The sequence below is a fragment of the Podarcis vaucheri genome (genome assembly GCF_965113315.1).
Source record: "Podarcis vaucheri genome assembly, chromosome: W".
Taxonomy (NCBI): Eukaryota; Metazoa; Chordata; class Lepidosauria; order Squamata; family Lacertidae; genus Podarcis; species Podarcis vaucheri.
The window spans coordinates 4300442-4322778 of record NC_138757.1 but is presented as its reverse complement, the minus strand read 5'-3'; positions in this window follow the sequence as shown (position 1 = coordinate 4322778).

Genomic DNA, 22337 nt, shown 5'->3' with positions numbered 1-22337 from the left:
ATAAGAAGAGCTTGGCGTTGGTCTTTTGTGAGCTGAGACCTGAGGCAGCCCTGACAGGGGGGGTGAGAGTTTTGGAATCCAAAGGGTGTATAATTATATGTTGTTTTTTGTTATTTTGTTTCGTAATTAATATAAAAATTGGGAAATTTGTGGAAGGGAATTTGGGTCGACCTTAGAAAAGGGCGTAAATGATGAGTACTGTTGTTTAACTGTGGTCTATAAGTTAAATTTGGTTAATTAAGATGAATTAAGTAAAATATTAATAAGGTAAAAGTTGGGGATAAGAACTTGCTGAGTTAACTATTGGAATTGGGATGCAAGAAGGGGAGGTGTGGGGAAGTCAGGGAAAGTGGTTAAGAAATTAAGGATTTAAAATTATATTTGTTATTTGTGTTGTGTTAGTTTGTGGTTGTTTGTGTTTTTGTGTTTGTCTTAAAAATATGTGAAAACTTTAATAAAAAATTTATTTAAAAAATATGTTATTGAAAATTAATGTGTGTTTTTAACTGTTTTTTACTTTGTATGTTTATTTTATTTTTTATATCTTAAAAACTTTCAATAAATATCTTTTTTTTAAAAAAAAAAAAAGAATTCCGGGTTAGCGCCTCCGGCAATGGCGGATTTCCTCTGATCGGGAGGAATCCGCTCCGTGGAAATCAGGGTCTGGACCGCCACGGCGAGGCGAAAACCAACTAAATACCACAGGCGGGAGAAGCCTGTGGACGTGGGATTTGGCTGGCACCTTTTGCGCCTCCCCTACCCACGGGGAAAGCTGGTTTCGGGGTTCCGGAGCGACGTGGGGTGAGCGGCGCGGTGCTTCGAATCGACTGCTTCTTTCACAGAGTGAAGCCGCATTGCTGTTGCCGGAGAGCACTGACTTTTTCCTGTGGACAATTGGACTTTAAACAACTACCCATGAGTAGAACGGAAAATTGGATCTTTAAACATCTTAATTTGGCAGCAAAACAGGAAGGTTTCAAACAGGAAGTCCACCTTCCTCTTTTGTAAATAGATTGAAGCAAAGACGTTGCAAACTAAAGTCTGGAAAGCCTTTTGTAAAGGATTAAATCCCCATCGGTTAAAATTACTAAACCCCCCTTGGAAGCAGGAGAAGAGGGGGGAAATTTTAGATCGCCTAAGCCTGTAGGAGAGAGAGTGAAGAAAGATAAATTACCACCGTTTTGAACCTGGGAACGGGCTGCCAGTAAGATCGACATTTTGGGAAAGTTCATTGACTGTGAATAAAACGTATGTTGACAGATAGTTAAATAAGAGAAATATATTGTTTCCATTGTTTCCTTTTGCATTTAAAAAGGAGCAAAAGTAACTGAAAATCGAACTAACTTTGTTGCTGGATCTGCGTTTAAAAGGACGGATACAAATAGAAATTGTTCCCCCTAGAGGGAGTTTTTGAAACTGTTGCAGGAGTGGAGCTGGGGAATTTTCCAGCTGTAGAGATTAAAGACCGTGAGAATCAGAGATTGACCTTGGACAAGAATGTTGACAGAAGAAGCCTTAGTGATTGCATTTTGCAAGACAAGTGCTTTATTGGAACAGCTTCATGAGAAGACGGATGTGATGATTATTAAAATTGACAATTTGGGACAAAAAATGACTGATTTGGGACAAAAAGTGAATACCTATACAGAAACAACTCAGGATTTGATTCAGGAATCTGTTTTGACATGGCAAGCTGTGGAGAAGATGAAGGAGAAAGTTGCTGTTGAACCTCAAGTAATTCAAGTGGAGAGAGCCCCGGCCTTACAGAGGCAATTTGATGAACATAAGCTGTTGCCTTTTACGATTGAATCCAGAGAAAGCCAGATTTGGAGGGATGGAGCCCTGCTTGGATTGGAGAAGGAAAGTTGGATAGATCCCCTTATGCAGGGATGTTCTGGCTTTCGGGATCTGGATTTGGGTCAGGGGGAGATTGGAGTTGTGGGGGCCTTTAGCTTTGGAGGGATTTTGAAACACGCTCTGAAATATATTTTGGACTTTAGTTCTGACTATGGAGAATGGGCTGACCTGTCGAGAAGGAATAAAGACATTGTTAGGTTGGAGTTTCCCCGAGATCTACTCCTCAGTGCCAAAGGAAGGAAAATAAGAACAAGATCAGCAGAAGATAAAGTAAAGCACATGTATAAATATGAAGAAGATCTGCAGAAGGGACATGGAAAAGAGTTAAGAGCCTCGGATAGAAGATCACCAGGTTGATGGACCATATGGAATTGATAGAAAGGACTGACAGAATCCGAGACCAGGGAGAAGAGACGGTGGAAGAAGATTGGAAAAAAGTTTAAAAATTTATTTAGAGAAATATTGTAAAATTAATGAGTGTTAGAAAAATGTTGGAATGAAATTATACGGCTTTAGTAGAAATGTTATAAGGAGTTAAGTATAAATAAGTTTTAGGGTTTTAATGGTAAGATAAGGTTAAAATAAATTAAGACAATTAAATGACAGAAAACAGTGAAAGATGGAAAGGATTTGCTGAAATAATTAATAACTAGAACACAAAAAAGGGAGGTGTGAGGAGGTCGATGAAACAAGTTAATGAAAGATAAAGATATAGAAATATTGGATGTGCTTTTATTTTTTTTCTTTTGTTTTTGTTTTGATGTATTGTGTCTTTTGTTTTTTTATATGTACTGTAATGTATTGATTTGTATTGTTTACTTTTTCTCTTTCTTTTTTACTTCTTTCTGTAATTCTTAAACTTTTAATAAATATTATTTTTTTTTTAAAAAAAAGAATTTATTTCTTCTGACAAAGTGAAAAAAAGAGGAGTGGTTTTTTATGTTAAAGATAAAAATGGAATCCAAAACTGATTTTTAAAGATGAGGAGGGAAGATACATAGCAGTGGAAATTACAGCACAAGGTGAAAAATACTTGTTATTGGGAATCTATGCACCTAATGATGGCAAGGCGGAATTTTTTAAGAACTTGGAAACAAGGGCTGTACCTGAATTGGAGAAAGACAATTTGATTGAATTTCTTACGCAGGAATTTGCAGACTTTTGGAACCCAGATTTGGGGAAGGATAGTTTCAAGATAGTGAGTGCTTTCAGGCTTGGAAAAGGAGGGAGGAAGAACAGGGTGAGAGACTGTTTGATCACCCTCCGAACAAAAGAGGAGAGAGACAAAATCTTGAGTCTGCACTTCCAGAAGACCTTGGAAATACATCAGTCAAAAGTGGAAATATTTAAGGATATTCCAAAACATCTTTTGGACCTTAGGTCCAATTATAGAGATTTGGTCGCCCTGTTGAGAAGCAATGGAATCATTTTTAGGTGGGAATTCCCCCAAGGCCTATCCTTCAGTTATAAAGGGAAGAAGATAAAAATAAGATCAGAAGACGACAAAGATAAATTTTGGAGAGACCACGGAGAAGACCTGCAGAAGAAAGTTACAGGAGAGCTAAGAGCACTTGTAAGTGAAACTTTAGACATACCAGATTTACCTCCGGAACTAAAAGACCGCCTGAAGAAGGTGATACCACCGACAGAACAGGAACAGGCACTGGGTGCAGTTGGAGGAGAAGTAAAGTAACTACTAAGTTGGAATTGTAATGGTTTGAACTCCCCTCAGAAAAGGAGATCTGTGTTTCATTTATTAAAAAAGGAACAATTGGACTTGATTTGTTTACAAGAAACACATATAGCAAGGTTACACAGGAAACTACTGATTAATAAAAGACTTGGTCAGAAGTTCATTTCATCGGACAAGGTTAAAAAAAGAGGGGTTGTGATTTATGCAAAGGACAGATTATTACCGAAATTTATCTTTAAAGATGACCAAAGAAGATTTGTGGCAATTGAAATTCAAATACAAGGAGAAAAATTTTTGATAGTAGGAATTTATGCACCAAATGAGGGGAAATCTAATTTTTTTAAAAAAGTTGCATGAGACCCTGATGGACTATCTGGATTATAATGTGATTTTGATGGGAGACATGAATGGAGTGGTATCTACACATATGGACAAGGCACAAAGACAGGTAGTCACTAAGGATGGTAGACTACCGAAAACTTTCTTTGAGATGACAGACAACTTGGACTTAGTTGATATTTGGAGAACAAAGAACCCCATGGTTAAAGAAGGAACCTTCTTTTCTGAAGCCAATATGACATGGACAAGAATTGACCAAATATGGGTAACTAGAGGAATGGCACCAAAGACAAGAAAAGTGGAAATCTGCTCAAAAACCTGCTCCGACCATAATGCTGTTAAGATGGAAATGAAACTAATACCAACTGGCTCCTTTAGATGGAGGATGAATGACACCTTATTCTATGGGGCTATCTGTTTAGCCCATTTTAGTGTTCACTAAGTTCTAAAATTTTCCTGGAGTTTTTAACTGTGTACTGACAAATGTAATTTTTTTTTTACTGACTGACGGTCAAATAAAATGATTGATTGATTGATTGACACCTTATTCAGAGATGAAGAAGTGCTTAAGAAGGCCCAAAAAACCTTTAGAGACTATTTTGAGATAAATATGAACACCAATGTGGAAAAAAGAGTAATCTGGGACGCAAGTAAAGCGGTTATGAGAGGGTTCCTGATACAACCGAATGCATTAAAGAAGAGAATCCAAAATGAGAAGAAGGATAAAATTTTGGAGAAAATAAAGGAAAGTGAAAAAAAATTGAGAGCAAAACCAGTCTCAAGAGATTTTGAGGGAAATAAAGTTATATCAAGTGCAATATATGAAAATGATGAATCAGGAGATAGAATGGAAAATTAAACAAATGAGACAAAAGACATTCGAGTCGGCTAATAAATGTGGGAAATTGCTGGCTTGGCAAATGAAAAAAAGACAAAAATTAAATACAGTTACAAATTTAGAAGTGGAAGGAAGGAATATACAGAACCCAGCTGAGATTAGAAATTGTTTCCAGAGGTATTTTAAACAACTATATACACAAGGGCCACAGAAAGAAACTGACGTAGATCGATTTTTGAAAACAAATGGATTACAAAAAATCTCTCAAGAAAATAAATTAATGTTGAATTACAAAATAACTGAACAGGAGATAGAAGGTGCCATTCAGAATATGCAATTGGGTAAATCTCCAGGACCGGATGGACTGACTTCTAGATACTACAGATCTTTAAAAGAATGGCTAGTACAACCTTTGAAAGAGGTCTGTAATGAAATAATGGAGGGGAAAAGGGCACCAGAATTGTGGAAAGAAGCATATATCACACTTGTACCGAAAACAGAGACTGAAAAGACGCAGCTTAAGAACTATCGCCCCATATCATTGCTTAATGTGGATTATAATTTTTTTGCAGATATTTTAGCTAAAAGACTAAAAAGAGTGTTAGTGGAAGAGATACATAAGGACCAAGCAGGCTTTCTCCCAGGAAGACATCTATCTGATAATGTGAGAAACATAATTAATATTTTAGAAAAATTACAAGTGAATATAAACACTAAGGCAGTTTTAATCTTTGTGGACGCGGAGAAAGCCTTTGACAACATTTCTTGGATTTTTATGAAAAAAAACTTACAGGGTATGGGGGTAGGCCAAGGCTTTGAAAATGGTATAAGTGCAATATATTCTGAACAAAAGGCTAAATTGATTGTAAATAATGTGGTGACGGAGGAAGTTAAGATAGAAAAAGGGACACGACAAGGTTGCCCAATCTCCCCATTGTTTTTTATATCGGTCCTGGAGGTTTTGCTGAATATGATAAGAAGGGACCAGTTGGTTAAAGGTATACAGGTCGGAGCCAAACAGTACAAATTGAGAGCATTTGCAGATGACTTAGTATTGACGTTACAGGAGCCAGAATCTAGTACTAAAAGAGTTTTAGAACTGATTCAAGAATTTGGTCAGGTTGCAGGGTTTAAACTGAATAAGTCAAAAACCAAGGTTTTAGAGAAAAATTTAACACCAATTGAGAGAGAGAGGTTTCAGAATGAGACAGGTTTAACAATGGTTAAGAAAGTCAAATATTTGGGGATTAACATGACAGCAAAAAATGGGAATTTATTTAAAGACAACTATGAAAAATGCTGGGTTGAAGTGAAAAAAGATTTAGAAATTTGGTCAAATTTGAAGCTTTCACTGCTAGGCCGTATTGCTGCGATAAAAATGAATGTATTGCCTAGAATGTTGTTTTTGTTTCAAACATTGCAAATTGTGGACAAAATGGACTGTTTCAAGAAGTGGCAGAGAGATATTTCTAGATTTGTCTGGCAGGGCAAGAAGCCTAGAATAAAATTTAAAATACAAACAGATGCAAAGGAAAGAGGTGGATTTGCCCTGCCAGACTTGAAACTTTACTATGAATCAGCAGCTTTTTGCTGGTTGAAAGAATGGCTGCTTCTTGAAAACGCAGACATTTTGGATTGAGAAGGTTTTAACAACGTATTTGGATGGCATGCATATTTGTGGTATGATAAGGTCAAAGCACATAAAGCATTTAAAAACCATATTGTCAGGAAAGCATTGTTTAATGTTTGGATAAGATACGAGGACTTATTGGAAAATAAAACCACAAGGTGGCTGTCACCGATCGAAGCGAAAGCTCTGAAAAAGCTCAATATGGAGGTCAAATGGCCGAAATATTGGGAAATTTTGGAACAAGATGGAGATAGATTGAAATTGCAGAGTTTTGAAAAACTAAAAAACAAAGTGTGTGATTGGCTTCATTATTATCAGATAATGGAGGCATACAATTTGGATAAGAAAATCGGTTTCCAGGTGGAAAAATCAAAATTAGAAACAGAATTGTTAGAACCCAAAACTAAGATTTTGTCAATGATGTATAACTTGCTGCTGAAATGGAATACTCAGGATGAAACGGTAAAATCTGTGATGATTAAATGGGCACAAGACGTTGGACATAACATAATTATGGCTGACTGGGAACAGTTATGGACCACAGGTATGAAGTTTACGGCATGCAATGCCTTAAGAGAGAATATTATGAAAATGATATACAGGTGGTACATAACCCCAGTCAACCTTGCAAAAATCTACCATTTGCCCGATAACAAATGTTGGAAATGTAAAGAAACTGAAGGTACATTCTTTCACCTTTGGTGGACGTGCCCAAGGATTAAGGCTTTCTGGGAGATGATATATAATGAATTGAAAAAGGTATTTAAATATACCTTCTTGAAGAAACCAGAGGCCTTTCTCCTGGGCATAGTCGGCCAATCGGTGTTAAAGAAGGACAGAACTTTTTTTATGTATGCTACAACAGCAGCAAGAATACTTATTGCAAAGTATTGGAAGACACAAGACTTACCCACTCTGGAAGAATGGCAGATGAAAATGATGGACTACATGGAATTGGCGGAAATGACTGGCAGAATCCGAGACCAGGGAGAAGAGTCGGTGGAAGAAGATTGGAAGAAATTTAAAAACTATTTACAGAAATATTGCAAAATTAATGAATGTTAGAATGATGTTTGATTGAAGTTAAGTGGTTTCTAGCTGTAATGGTATAAAAGAATATGGAAAAATTGGATTTTTAATAGGTAAAAATTTAATGCTACAATATATTAAGATTAAAGATCAGGATAATAAGGAGGGAAAGGCATTGCTGAAATAATAAATTGAACTGGAATACAAAAAAGGGAGGTATGAGGAGGTCCGGGAAACAAGTAAATGAAAGATAAGTGACGAAAAGATAGAATTATTTTTAACTTTTTTTTATTTTGTATTTTTTCTTTTTGCTTTTTCATTATGTAATACTGTGAAAACTTTAATAAATATTTATAGGAAACAAGTCTTCTGGAACACTTGGATTACAAATTAATTCTAATGGGAGATTTGAATGGAGTTGCATCTACTTTAATGGATAGGACTCAGAGACAAAAAATACTGAAATGCTGGCAGATTACCTAAGACTTTCTTTGATATAACTGATAAATTTGATATGTCAGACATATGGAGAGTTAGAAATCCAGCTGAAAAAGTCTTCACATTCTAATCAGGTGCAAAACAATCATTTTCGAGAAACGACTACTTATAGATATCAAGAGAATTGGTTCCCAGAGTTACAAAAATGGAAATTTGCCCCAAAACTTGCTCAGATCATAACGTAGTATTTATGGAAATGAAATTGTCTAGACAGGGATCTTTTGGATGGAGAATGAATGACGATTTATTGAGGAATGAGCAAACCATTAATAAGGCCCAAAGGACTCTAAAAGACTGTTTTGAGATTAATAGGAATTGTGGAATGGAAACAAGAGTCATTTGGGACACAAGTAAAGCAGTAATGAGAGGACTCCTCATTCAACAAAATTCAATTAAGAGAAAGATTCAGAATGAAAAGAAAGATAACATTTTGGACCAATTAAAAGATAAAGAGAGGACCCTTAGAAGTAATCCAAAGAATGTGCAGATATAAAAGGAAATTAAAGCTTTACAGACTCAGTATTCACAGATTATCAACCAAAAATAGAATGGAAATTAAGAATGATGAGACAAAGAAACTTTGAATCTGCAAATAAATGTGGGAAACTCTTAGCTTGGCAGCTAAAAAAGAGGCAAAAACAAAGTACTATTACAAATATACTAACAGAAGGAAAGTCTGTAGAGAACCCTGTGGAGATAAGAAGATGTTTTCAGAAATATTATAAACAACTGTATAAAAATGGTAACAAAGATAAGGTTAAAATTGAGCAATTTATTAAAACTAATGGTTTGCAGAGGATTCCCAAAGGTAAAAGGATTCTACTAAATGGACTAATTACAAGACAGGAGGTTGAAAATGCAATAAATTCAATGCAACTTGGCAAAGCCCTGGGACCAGATGGACTATCAGCAAAATATTATAAGACTATGAAAGACTGGCTTATTCAGCCATTATTAGAAGTTTGCAACAAGATAATTGGAGGGGACAAAGCACCCGAAACCTGGAAGGAAGCTTATATAACCCTGATTCCAAAAAAAGATCAAGATAGATCTAATGTTAAAAACTATAGACCAATCTCATTACTTAATGTGGCTTACAAAATTATTGCTAGCATATTGGCCAATAGGCTGAAGAAGGTCTTGTCAGATTATATTCATAAGGACCAGGCAGGATTTCTGCCTGGAAGACATATGAAAGATAACATTAGGAATATAGTAGACATTTTGGAAAAGTTGGAAGCCAGAAAAAATTGTAAAGCAATGTTAATGTTCATTGATGAGGAGAAGGCCTTTGACAATGTATCTTGGAGTTTTATGATACAAAATTTAGAAAGTATTGGGGTTGGACAAATTTTTTTTAATGGTATTGTCAGGGAACTGCCATCAGCTCAGAGGCGAGAGATGGAAGGGCAGTTGTGTTATAGGGAGCCTCCGAAAATCTTGCGAAGCAGTTCCTCTTCCGGGGAGGAGGAAAGCCCCACCTCCAGTGGAGAAGAGGTGCAGGGACCAGGGGATGCTAGGGAGAGCCTCAACACCGAGCCTGAGCAAACCGGAGAGGCAGGAAGTACGCCCTTGCCAGCGCCCATTCTCTGCAGTAGGTTTCGGTGCAGGGAGGGGCGGAAAAGGCTGGGGTGACACGACTTTTATGCTGGGGGAGGTACAAAGACTGACCACTCCCAGATTCTGCTAGTGATTGAGCCAGACACGAACTTACGATGCTCCTCACTGTAAATAGTTTGCACCAAGAATAAAGCCTGCAAAAGACATGTTGGAGTCTCGCCTGTTTACTCTCAAACAACCACACCAGCATCTGACAGGTATTAATGCAATCTATCATGAACAAAAAGCTAAAATTATAATAAATAATGTGCTATCAGAGAAAATTAGAATTGAGAAGGGTACCAGGCAAGGGTGCCCACTTTCCCCTCTGCTGTTTATATCTGTCAGGATGATTGGTGGGTGCTAGCAGAGATAACAGCCCGAGACTCCAGCCAGCTTTACAAGATTTATTAAGTCCATAATACTATGTACAATCCGGAGCTCTTAAAAGCATGTCCTTCTCAGTCAGTGTCAGTTGCCAAAAGTGGCCCCTCCCTTTTTCCTCTCCAGCATAACAACTTCCTGAAGCCTCCCCTTTTCCTTCCCCCCTTACGTAAAGAGCGAAGCCACGGAAGTTGTTCCTCTCTCTCTGATTCATTGTTTCCTGACAGCCCCTCCTCCTCTTCCCTCTCTGACGAAGTGCAGCTGCTCATTATCGGAGGCTGCTCTCTGTACATTCCAAGCTTTCCCCCCTTCTCAGCCAACAGTTCCCTGACAATATCAGTCCTGGAGGTTTTGTGAAGTATTATAAGGAAAGATGAACAAGTAAAAGGTATAACAGTAGGATCCAAACAATATAAATTAAAAGCCTTTGCTGATGATTTGGTGTTAACACTTCAAGATCCAGACTCCAGTGCAGTAAAAGCACTGGAGATGATACAGGAGTTCAGACAGGTAGCAGGATTTAAATTAAATAGGAGCAAAACCAAAGTGTTAGAGAAAAAAATGGACAATGAGGAAAGGAAATTACTGCAAGAAAAGACGGGCCTAGTCTTTGTGAAAAAAGTTAAATATCTGGGTGTAAACTTGTCAGAGAAAAACTTGAATTTATATAAAGATAACTATGAGAAACTATGGAATGAAATTAAGAGAGATCTTGAGAGTTGGCCGAATCTAAAATTATCATTAATGGGTCGGATCTCTGTAGTTAAGATAAATGTATTGCCAAAGATGTTGTTTTTGTTTTAAGCCCTCCCAATTATTGACAATGTGAAATGTTTTAAAGAACGGCAGAAAGTTTTGTCTAGATTTATCTGGCAGGGGGGAAAACCCAGAATTAAATATAAATTACTAACAGATTCTAAAGAAAGAGGGGGATTTTCCCTACCAGATTTGAGGATTTACTTTTAAGCCGCAGGTCTTTGTTGGGTTAAGGAACGAATACATCTAGATAATGCAGATGTTTTAGATTTGGAGGGATTTGACAATGTATTCGGATGGCATGCTTATCTATGGTATGACAAGATAAAGGCCTACAATGGTTTCAAAAACCATGTAGTTAGAAAATCTCTATATAATGTTTGGATTAAGCACAATGATCTCTTAGAAAGGAAAACACCCAGATGGCTATCACCCATGGAGGCAAAGGCCCAGAAAAAGTTAAATATGGAGACTAGTTGGTTGAGATTCTTGGATTTATTAGTGGAAGATAAAGAAGGATTTAAGTTAAGACCATTTGATCAAATGAAAGATAAAATAAATTGGCTACATTATCATCAGATTAATGAATTGTATAAATTAGATAAGAAAAATGGTTTTGCGTAGGAAAAAGCCAAATTGGAAACGGAGTTGTGAGATTCTAAGGTTAAAAATTTGTCTAAAATGTATAATTTACTGTTGGAGTGGCATACAAAGGATGAACAAGTTAAATCTGTGATGATAGATTGGGCAAGAGACGTGGGACATAACATAATGTTTGAAGACTGGGAAAGGTTGTGGAGGAAAGAGGTCAAGTTCACTGCATGTACGGTGTTAAAGGAAAATGTTATGAAAATGATGTATAGATGGTATTTAACTCCGGTAAAAATAGCAAAGATTTACCATAAGAGTGATAATTTATGTTGGAAATGTAAAGAAAAAGAAGATACTTTTTATCATATGTGGTGGACTTGTCCCAAGGTGAAAGACTTCTGGGGGAGGATTTAGAATGAATTGAAAAAAATGTTGAAATATACATTTACTAAAAAACCAGAGGCCTTTCTTCTTGGAATAATAGGTTTGGAATTGCCCAAGAAAGATGTTAGATTGTTTTTGTATGCCACAACTGCTGCTAGAATTCTGTTGGCCAAAAACTGGAAATCACAAGAAGTACCAACAGTGGAGGAATGGCAGATGAAAAAGATGGAATTTTCAGAGCTAGCCAACCTGACCGGAAGAGTCCGTGACCAGAAGGAGGAGGAGTACCAGGAGGATTGGAAGAAATTTAAAGACTATTTAGCTAAATATGCTAAGATAATTTAAATAGAAATACTTGCAAGTACCAGATTGGCCTAGGATTTAAATAAGTGAGGTTATAGAATAATATGTTTAAAGTAAAAACGAAAAGAAAGCTGCTCCACTGAGAGAGATACAACAGACTCCCTAGCGCTGACTGAAACACCTCAGGGTTTTGGAACTCAGAACGCTACCCAAGCTGACTGTCCTTCACGTAGCTTGTCTCCATGGGCGTTCTGACCCCTGCACAGTCAGACATCCTGAACTTCTCAAGCAACTGCTCAATCTTGCCTTTCTGACTGAGCAAAAAGCTTCCGTTCTCAGACCTAGATATCTTAACTCCCAGATAAACCTGTACTGGACCAAGGTTTTTGAGCTTAAAATGCTTTCCAAGCTCTTTGGTAAAACTTTGCACCTGTTTACCTGTCTGTGACGCATATAAGATGTCATCTACAAGCACCAGGATCAACTCCTGTGTCTCTCCTGACCCCTTCAGGGACAGGCAGCTGTCTGCAAGACTCATTTGGAAACCCATGCTTCCCAAAGCTTCATTCAGATACAAGTTCCAATTCCTGGCTGACTGTTTCAGACTGTAAATGGACTTGTGAAGTTTCCACACTGCATCTGGCCTATTGTCCTCAAAGCCTGGAGGAGGAAGCATGTACAGATCCTCCTGGAGGTCTGAGTTCAAATAAGCCACATCTACATCAAAGTGGTGCACTTGGTGCCCTCTTTGTGCAGCTACTGCTAAGAGCATGTGCAGAGTTTCACTCCGGGAAGTAGGAGCATACACTTCTGTGTAATGCAGCCCCTTCCGCTGCGTGAACCCTATGGCTACTAGCCTAGCCTTGTACTGTGGTTCTCCAGTCACTGTGGGCTTAATCCTGTAAACCCAGCAACAGCTCATGTGGAGTTAGGAACTGACAGGGTTAAAACTCCATGGTGTCCTGTATCTGGGAGGAGCATGATGCAGGGAAGTGCGTCACAGGCTTTGTCTGTGAGAAGTGCTTTCACTTCTGACTGAGACAGAGAGCAACAAGCAGCTTGGCACAGAAGCTGCGTATGTGTGCTTTTGGGCACAGGGAAATGGCTGAATGTTCCGATGGATTTACTGCTTTGTAAATAAATGCTTCTAAGAGATAAGAACCGATCTGTCTTTGGACTTGATTTATCCCTCATCTCACATGGAGGCAGGACCGCTGCTGCTCTGCTCCCTGCCTGGGTCAGCTTCAAGCTTCCGAAGCAGAGTTGCGCAGGTGAAGCGCTGGCTGGACGGCAGGGTCAATTTCCGAAGAGGTTATGGATGGTCCGTGTTTCCTGACACGTGTGAGAAGGGAGGAAGGCTGCCAGATGTGAGCTGCTGTGATCTCCTGCCAGGAGGGCAGTGGGAGAATGCTGGAGATCGGAGCCAAGAGCCAAGGGAAAAAGGCTGCTGCTTCGGAGGTCCAGCTTGCTGGCAACTTGTGAGTACGCTTGAAGCCCCGGGGGGAGGAGATGGCTGCTGCTCAGGCACAGCAGGGCCATGAAAGCTTCAATATCTCCTTCGAAAGACTCAATGGGGCCAATTGGGAGGACTGGTCCAAGCGCATGTATTATTGGCTGGAGGGAAAGCAGCTGTGGGAATGCACACAGGCCGATCCAGTCGTGGCCGGGCCCAATGCAGCAGCTGCAGATGTGGAGAGGGCTGCAGCAGCGGCAAAGAAAGATAAGAAGGCCATGTCCCATGTGGTGATGGCGATTGAAGCGTCGCAGCTCCCCCATATTGATGGCTTACGTACCTGTCATCAGATATGGTCTGCTCTGACTAGAATACATCAGAGGACCACAGCTGGGGCAAAGATCCATGTGATACGTTCTCTGTTTGAGAAGAGGCTGTCCCCAGGGGAGCCGATAAGGGATCACATTGCTCAGATGCTGACCATCTTCAGTAAGCTGCGTCAGCTCAATGTGCCCTTCCCAGATGAACTTAAAACTTATACGCTTTTAAGCTCTTTGGACAGGAGTTATGAGAACCTGGTTCTAACGATGGAAACGATGCTGCCGCAGGATCTTACGATCGAATATATTAGCGGACGCTTGATTGACGAAGAATCAAAGCGCCAGAGGGCTGTGAAAGAGGGCGCAGGCTGCACCCCAAGAAAGAGTGGGGGGCAGCAGCCAGGAGTGGCGAGGACTGTGTGAGAGCCTTTGTTTCCAAGAGATGCTATCGGTGTGGCAGCAACACACATCTGGTCCGCAATTGTCCGCTAGAGGCGCAGGATGGCAGCAAGGACACCGGCCGGCGTGGAATGTCAACAAAGCAGGTTCCCAGGGCCGGTTCTCACCAGAGACGTGGGAAAGCAGCAGGCCAAAACAAAGACAAGGCGTCTTATCACCTCACAGCTGCGTTAGTATCCCTGGGAAGCTGCGAAAGCCCTAGTCGGGGGGAGGCTGTGGCCATGGCAACCAGGAAGGACACTGACAGTGGGGGTGCAAATAACGCCATGGCATCTTTGGAAAACAGCCAAAGAGACACTTTTTCTTTTGTTGTCGACAGTGGAGCTTCGCATTGTTTAGTGACCTCTAGAGAGCTCCTGAGGAACTGCAAGACAGTTAAAACTGCACGCTCTGTTATCTTAGCAGATGGGTCAAAAAGACCGCTGACTGAATCTGGGTCTTTGTTTTGCTCTTTTCTAGGTTGTGAAGTGCCAGCTTTTTTTGTCCCAGAACTTGCCCATTCTCTTTTGAGTGTGTCAGCATTAATGGCTATTGGGTTCGATGTTTTGTTCTCTAACAATTTGTGCTCTTTCTACAGGGATGGGAAGAAGATCTACAGTGTTGAGAGGAAAGACAGGCTCTTTCTGGTGGAGATGCCCATTGAAAATGGGGCTGGTGGGAAAATGGGGCTGGTGGAAGATGGGGCTAGTGGAGAGTCCATTGAAGATGCCCAAGTGCAGTGTGCTAATGTCCCACCACACCATGATTGTATACACTTATGGCACAGGAAATTTGGACACGCTGGGTGGTCACTTGTGCGGAAAGCAGCAATGAACACAATTGGGTGTAGGTTCAAGGCATGTGACAAATACCTAGATTGTCAAGCCTGTAAGCAATCAAAGGTCACAACATGCACATACCCCAGGTCAGAGAGGAGGACCAGTAAACCGTTTGAACTTGTGCATGCAGATTTGTCAGGTCCCATGCCAACACCTTCTTTAGCTGAGTCTAAATGGATTCTGATTCTGATTGATGATTTTTCGAAACACACCTGGCTGTTTACGCTTAGATGCAAGTCAGAGGCAGCTGCACTGATCAGGGATTGGATCACAGCGGTAGAGCTGCGTTTCTCTACCAGGGTGGTTTCCTTTTAATCTGATCGTGCGGGGGGGGGGGGGAGTTCACAGGTTCTGCACTGCAATCATTTTTCAGGCAGAAAGGTATCACTCACCGATTGTCGGCCCCCTACTCTCCGCAACAGAACGGAGTGGCGGAGAGGAAGTTTCGCACTTTACAGGAATCAGCGAATGCTATGTTGGCAGACTCGGGTTTGCCACAGCGCTTTTGGGCTGAAAGTTATAAGACAGCATGCTTTGTGCAGAACAGGGTGTTCAATTCAAGTGTAGGAGACACACCGTACTTCATGGAAAGAAACCGAAGGTGGACTTTCTGCACGTTTTTGGTTCTCAGGCTTGGGTTTTGGTTCCAAAGGCCATGCACAGAAAGGGTGAGCCAAAGTCTAGGAAGATGATCTTTGTAGGCTATGAGCCGAGTTCAAAGGCGTGGCGTTTCGCATACTCTACTGGCAACCAGTCTAAGCTGCTTATTAGCGGCAGTGCTGAGTTTTGCGAGCAGAGTGGGTGGAAACGTCTTCACGGGAACCCGGATGTTCTGTTAGACTCAGGTGATGATGAGGAGGAGGACGAGGCTGAACCTGTTGCTGAGGCACAGAGTCCAGAGCAGGGATCTCCAAGGCAGAGGCTCCAAACCTCTCCAAAAGGGAGTCCCAAGACCCCTCCACAGGTCTCTGTCAAGTCTGAGCCGAGGAGTGAGCCATCCTCACCAGCAGAACCAGCTGTACGCCCGAAACGGCGCAGCAGGTCAGAGGGGGAGGTTTCTGACACAGGAGATGGTAGGGCTGATCCAAGTGAATCAGGTGCAGGTCCAGAGTTCACGCTGCGGAGGTCAGCTAGGTCAACGAAAGGAAAGCCTCCTGAAAGGTATGAAGCCACTAGTGTTTGGGTTGGTGTGGCTACGTGTGAGCCTGAATCCTTTGAGGATGTTCAGAAGTTGCCTCAGGAAGAAGCTAGCAAATGGCGTGAGGCGATGCAGAAGGAGATGAACTCAATGGAGTCTCTTGGTGTGTTCTCACTCACTCAACTGCCGGCTAACCAGCGGGCTGTTAGTTGTAGGTGGATTTACCGCTTGAAACCCACAGAAACGGGAGAACCACAGTACAAAGCGAGATTAGTGGCACGTGGATTCACACAGAAAAAGGGTGTCCACTTCACAGAGGTCTATTCGCCGACCTCAAGAGCGGAGACTTTGAGAATGCTTTTGGCGATAGCAGCACAGAGAGGTTGGAAGGTGAATCATTTTGATGTAGATGTTGCCTACCTGAATTCAGATCTCCAGGAGGAGTTGTACATGCTTCCTCCTCCAGGGTTTGAAGTCAGTGAGCAAGGCATCGTGTGGCGGTTGCACAAATCCATCTATGGATTACGCCAGTCTGCCAGGAATTGGAATATGTGCCTACATGAAGCCTTAGAAGAGCTAGGTTTTAAGAGGTCTCTTGCAGACAGTTGCCTGTACCTGAAGGGGTCAGGAGAGACACAGGAAGCGATTCTTGTTTTTGTTGATGATATCTTAATGATGGCACAAACTAGTGAACAGGTGAAGAAGTTTGCTAGGGAGCTTGGAAAGCGGTTCAAGCTGAAGCAGCTTGGGGATGTCAAATCCTACTTAGGTGTTCAGATAGCGAAGACTGAGGATGGTAGCTTTTTGCTTTGCCAGAAAGGTAAGATTGAACAGTTCATAGAATCATAGAATCATAGAGTTGGAAGAGACCACAAGGGCCATCGAGTCCAACCCCCTGCCAAGCAGGAAACACCATCAGAGCACTCCTGACATATGGTTGTCAAGCCTCTGCTTAAAGACCTCCAAAGTAGGAGAGTCCACCACACTCCTTGGCAGCAAATTCCACTGTCGAACAGCTCTCACTGTCAGGAAGTTCTTCCTAATGTTTAGGTGGAATCTTCTTTCTTGTAGTTTGGATCCATTGCTCAGTGTCCGCTTCTCCGGAGCAACAGAAAACAACCTTTCTCCCTCCTCTATGTGACATCCTTTTATATATTTGAACATGGCTATCATATCACCCCTTAACCTCCTCTTCTCCAGGCTAAACATGCCCAGCTCCCTTAGCCGTTCCTCATAAGGCATCGTTTCCAGGCCTTTGACCATTTTGGTTGCCCTCCTCTGGACACGTTCCAGTTTGTCAGTGTCCTTCTTGAACTGTGGTGCCCAGAACTGGACACAGTACTCCAGGTGTGGTCTGACCAGAGCAGAATACAGTGGCACTATTACTTCCCTTGATCTAGATGCTATACTCCTATTAATGCAGCCCAGAATTGCATTGGCTTTTTTAGCTGCCGCGTCACACTGTTGGCTCATGTCAAGTTTGTGGTCAACCAAGACTCCTAGATCCTTTTCACATGTACTGCTCTCAAGCCAGGTGTCCCCCATCTTGTATTTGTGCCTCTCATTTTTTTTGCCCAAGTGCAATACTTTACATTTCTCCCTGTTAAAATTCATCTTGTTTGTATTTGCCCAGTTCTCTAATCTGTCAAGGTCGTTTTGAAGTGTGATCCTGTCCTCTGGGGTGTTAGCCACCCCTCCCAGTTTGGTGTCATCTGCAAATTTGATCAGGATGCCCTTGAGTCCATCATCCAAGTCGTTGATAAAGATGTTGAATAAGACCGGGCCCAAGACAGAACCCTGTGGCACCCCACTAGTCACTCTTCTCCAGGATGAAGAGGAACCATTGATGAGCACCCTTTGGGTTCGGTCAGTCAGCCAGTTACAAATCCACTGAGTGGTAGCATAGTCAAGACCGCATTTTACCAGCTTCTTTACAAGAATATTATGGGGCACCTTGTCAAATGCCTTGCTGAAATCAAGGTAGGCTACATCCACTGCGTTCCCTTCATCTACCAGGCTTGTAATTCTGTCAAAAAACGAGATCAGGTTAGTCTGACATGACTTATTTTTCAGAAATCCATGCTGACTATTGGTGATCACAGCATTCCTTTCTAGGTGCTCACAGACTGTTTGCTTAATGATCTGCTCCAGAATCTTCCCTGCTATTGATGTCAGACTGACTGGGCGGTAATTATTTGGGTCCTCTCTTTTCCCCTTTTTGAAAATAGGGACAACATTTGCCCTCCTCCAGTCTGCCGGGACTTCGCCTATTCTCCAGGAATTCTCAAAGATGACTGCCAGTGGTTCTGAGATCACATCTGCCAGTTCTTTTAATACTCTTGGATGCAGTTCATCTGGCCCTGGAGACTTGAATACATCTAAACTAGCCAAATATTCTTGTACTATCTCCTTAGTTATTCTGGGCTGTGTTTCCTTTGCTGAATCATTTGCTCCAAATTCTTCAAATGGGGCATTGTTTTCTTTATCGGAGAAGACTGAGGCAAAGAAGGCATTGAGTAGTTCAGCCCTTTCTGTGTCCCCTGTTTGCATTTCACCATCTTCTCCTCTGAGTGACCCCATTGTTTCTTTGTTCTTCCTTTTGCTACGAACATACCCATAAAAGCCTTTTTTGTTGCTTTTAACCTCTCTAGCAAGCCTGAGTTCATTCTGTGCTTTAGCTTTTCTGACTTTGTGTCTACACGTGCTGGCTATTTGTTTGAATTCCTCTTTGGTGGTTTCCCCCCTTTTCCATTTTTTGTACACATCCTTTTTTAATCTTAATTCAGTTAAAAGTTCTTTAGATAGCCACCCTGGCTTCTTTAGGCACCTTCCATGTTTCCGTCTCATTGGTATTGCCTGACGTTGTGCTTTTAGTATCTCCCTCTTAACAAACTCCCAGCCATCATGAACTCCCTTTCCTTTTAGTATTGTTGTCCATGGGATCTCACCCAGCACTTCCCTAAGTTTTATGAAGTCGGCTTTCTTAAAGTCAAGAAATTGAGTCCTAGTATGCTTGGCTGCTCCTTTCCGCTGTATAGTAAATTTCAGAAGAGCATGATCACTCGCGCTTAATGATCCTTCCACTTCTACCCAACTAACCAGGTCATCAACATTGGTTAGGACCAGATCTAAAATGGCTGTTCCTCTTGTTGCTTCTCCCACTTTCTGGACAATGAAGTTGTCTGCAAGGCCAGTGAGGAATCTGTTTGACCTTATGCTCTTGGCTGAGTTTGACGTCCAACAAATATCCGGGTAACTGAAGTCCCCCATTACTACTATCTCCCTTCCTTTTGCATGCTTGGCCATCTGTTCCAGGAAGGCATCATCTATGTCCTCCGTTTGGCTTGGGGATCTATAGTAAACTCCCACAATGAGGTCTCTGTTATTCTTCTCTCCCTTAATTTTGACCCAAATGCTCTCACTTTGGCTTTGAGGATCTAAATCTTGGATCTCTTCACAGGTATACACATCCCTGACATATAACGCCACTCCTCCTCCTTTCTTGTCTGGTCTGTTTCTCTGAAATAGATTGTATCCCCCCATTATTACATTCCAATCGTGGGACTTATCCCACCAGGTTTCAGTGATGCCTATTATGTCATATTTAGTTTGCTGTACCAAGAGCTCAAGCTCATCTTGTTTATTTCCCATGCTTTGCGCATTAGTGTACAGACATTGAAGTCCATTAATCATTCCCCCGTGTCTCTTATTTAAGGATTTTTTCCTCCCACCACTAGGTCCGCGTGCTGTTTGCTCCATTTGGTCTATGACATTTGGATGATCATCTTCATTAATTGATAGACTCCTACCTTCAGGAGCACTGTCTCCCTCCCCCACATTAGTCAGTTTAAAGCCCTCCTGATGAGGTTTCTGAGATTTTTGGCAAAAACATTTCTCCCAACCGTTGTGAGGTGCAGCCCATCGCTTGCCAGAAGTCCATCTTCAAGAAACTGCAGTCCGTGATCTAAGAATCCAAACCGTTCCTGTTTACACCATTTGCGAAGCCAGCTGTTCACTTCCACTATTTTCCCCTCTCTCCCTGGGCCACGTCGTTCAACTGGGAGGACAGATGAGATGACAATTTGTGCATTTAGTTGCTTCAATTTCCTGCCGAGAGCCTCGTAGTCTCTTTTGATCTTCTGGAGGCTATTGCTTGCAGTGTCATTGGTTCCCACATGAACCAAGAGGAAGGGGTATTTGTCAGTGGGTTTTATGATTCCTTGCAGTCGTTCAGTTACATCTTGGATCTTAGCCCCGGGGAGACAGCACACTTCCCGAGACATCTTGTCAGGCCCACAGATCACTGCTTCTGTTCCCCTCAGTAGGGAATCCCCTATCACCACTACACGCCTCCTCTTGGGTTTGGTTGGGGTTCTTCCGTGAGCTGTCCGTTCCAAGGTCGCCTGCACATTCCCTGAGGACTGACTTTGCTGCTCGTCTTCATATACCTGATCGACTGTAATGAGGGAGAGATCCTCAAATGGAGTCTGCTCTTCGTCTTCCATGCTAGGGGAGAGGACCTCAAAGCGATTGTGTATTTCTAAGCAATCAGAGTGAACCCTGGGCCTCCTACTTCTTTGAGTCACGTTTCTCCATATATCTGGCTCCTGTGCTGGTGAACTAGACTCCTTCTCAGGGGAGTCCCCTGTCTCCTCCTTGGTGGAGACGGTGTGCTCTGTTGCTTCCAAGAAGAGCTCCAGCTCTCTAATTCTTTGGAGCGTAGCTACACGTTCCTCCAGTTGCTGGACTTTGTCTTTTAAGAGGGCAATCAACATGCAATTGCTGCAGGTAAAGCTGCCTGCAACCTTTGGCAAGATGGCAAACATTGCGCAGGAATCGCAGGCGACTGCAGCTGTTCCCTCCCCTTCTATCTTGAGATCGTGTCGTTGGGGTTGGCTACAGAGGTCCTCCATCATAAAAAGCTTGAAGACAGGACAAATAACTTCCCCCACACAAAAAAACACCTAGATCTCCCCCAACAAACGTTTGAGACTAGCTCCCCTAAATCTAAAAGATGGATCTAACTGCGCGCGCCGCTGCCCTGCAAACTCTGATAAGCTCCTCCCACAGCTAATCCCCTGCCTCAACAGAAACCCTGCCCCCTCTGACCTTTACACAGGGAAAACAGCTAATCAGCCACAAAGAAACACACACACACACAAGAAAACCCTTTTTGCTCCTTCTTCAACTGATGCCCTTGAGAAGTTGCTTGAGAAGTTCAGGATGTCTGATTGTGCAGGTGCCAGGTCACCAATGGAGGCTGGATACGTGAAAGAATGTCAGCAAGCAGAACGCGTGGTGTTTGAAAATACTGAAGTGTTTCAGTCAGCACTAGGGAGTTTGTTGTACTTGTCCCAGTGGAGCAGACCTGACATTGCGTTTGCTGTCAATCTGCTCAGCAGGGAAGCATCAAACCCTAGTGTGCAAGCCTGGAATGGCATCAAGAGAGTTCTGAGGTATTTGCAGGAAACCAAAGACTTTTGTCTTAGGTTGCCAGCGCAAGGAGAAGTCAAACTGACTTGCTTTGTGGATTCGGATTGGGCTAACTCTGAAGATCGCAAATCAGTGTCAGGCCTAGTGGTGAAGTTTGGGGACTCAGTAGTTGGGTGGAGGTCCCGGAAGCAAAGTCTCATAGCGCTTTCATCTACTGAAGCTGAGTTCTGTGCGCTATCAGAGGTTTGCAGAGAGCTGGAGTTCTATGTGTGTTTGGTCAAGGAAATCTGTGGAGAGAGTTGTCTGCCCGTTGTGGTGCATGAAGACAATCAACCTTGCCTCAAATTGGCTGAGTCGGGGCAGTTCAAGGCGAGGACCAAACATTTGGACATACGTTTCCGGAATGTATGTCAGAGCGTTCATGAGGGGCTAGTTGCTCTGAAATACTGTCCCTCAACAAAGAACCTCGCTGATGGTTTCACAAAACCATTGACCTTCCAGAAGCACGAGGAGTTCTGTGAGGGCCTGTGTATGGGGAAAGCATTGTTATCTGTTGTCCCCAGATGCAGGACAAGAGGGGGTGGGGAGTTAGGAACTGACAGGGTTAAAACTCCGTGGTGTCCTGTATCTGGGAGGAGCATGATGCAGGGAAGTGCGTCACAGGCTTTGTCTGTGAGAAGTGCTTTCACTTCTGACTGAGACAGAGAGCAACAAGCAGCTTGGCACAGAAGCTGCATATGTGTGCTTTTGGGCACAGGGAAATGGCTGAATGTTCCGATGGATTTACTGCTTTGTAAATAAATGCTTCTAAGAGA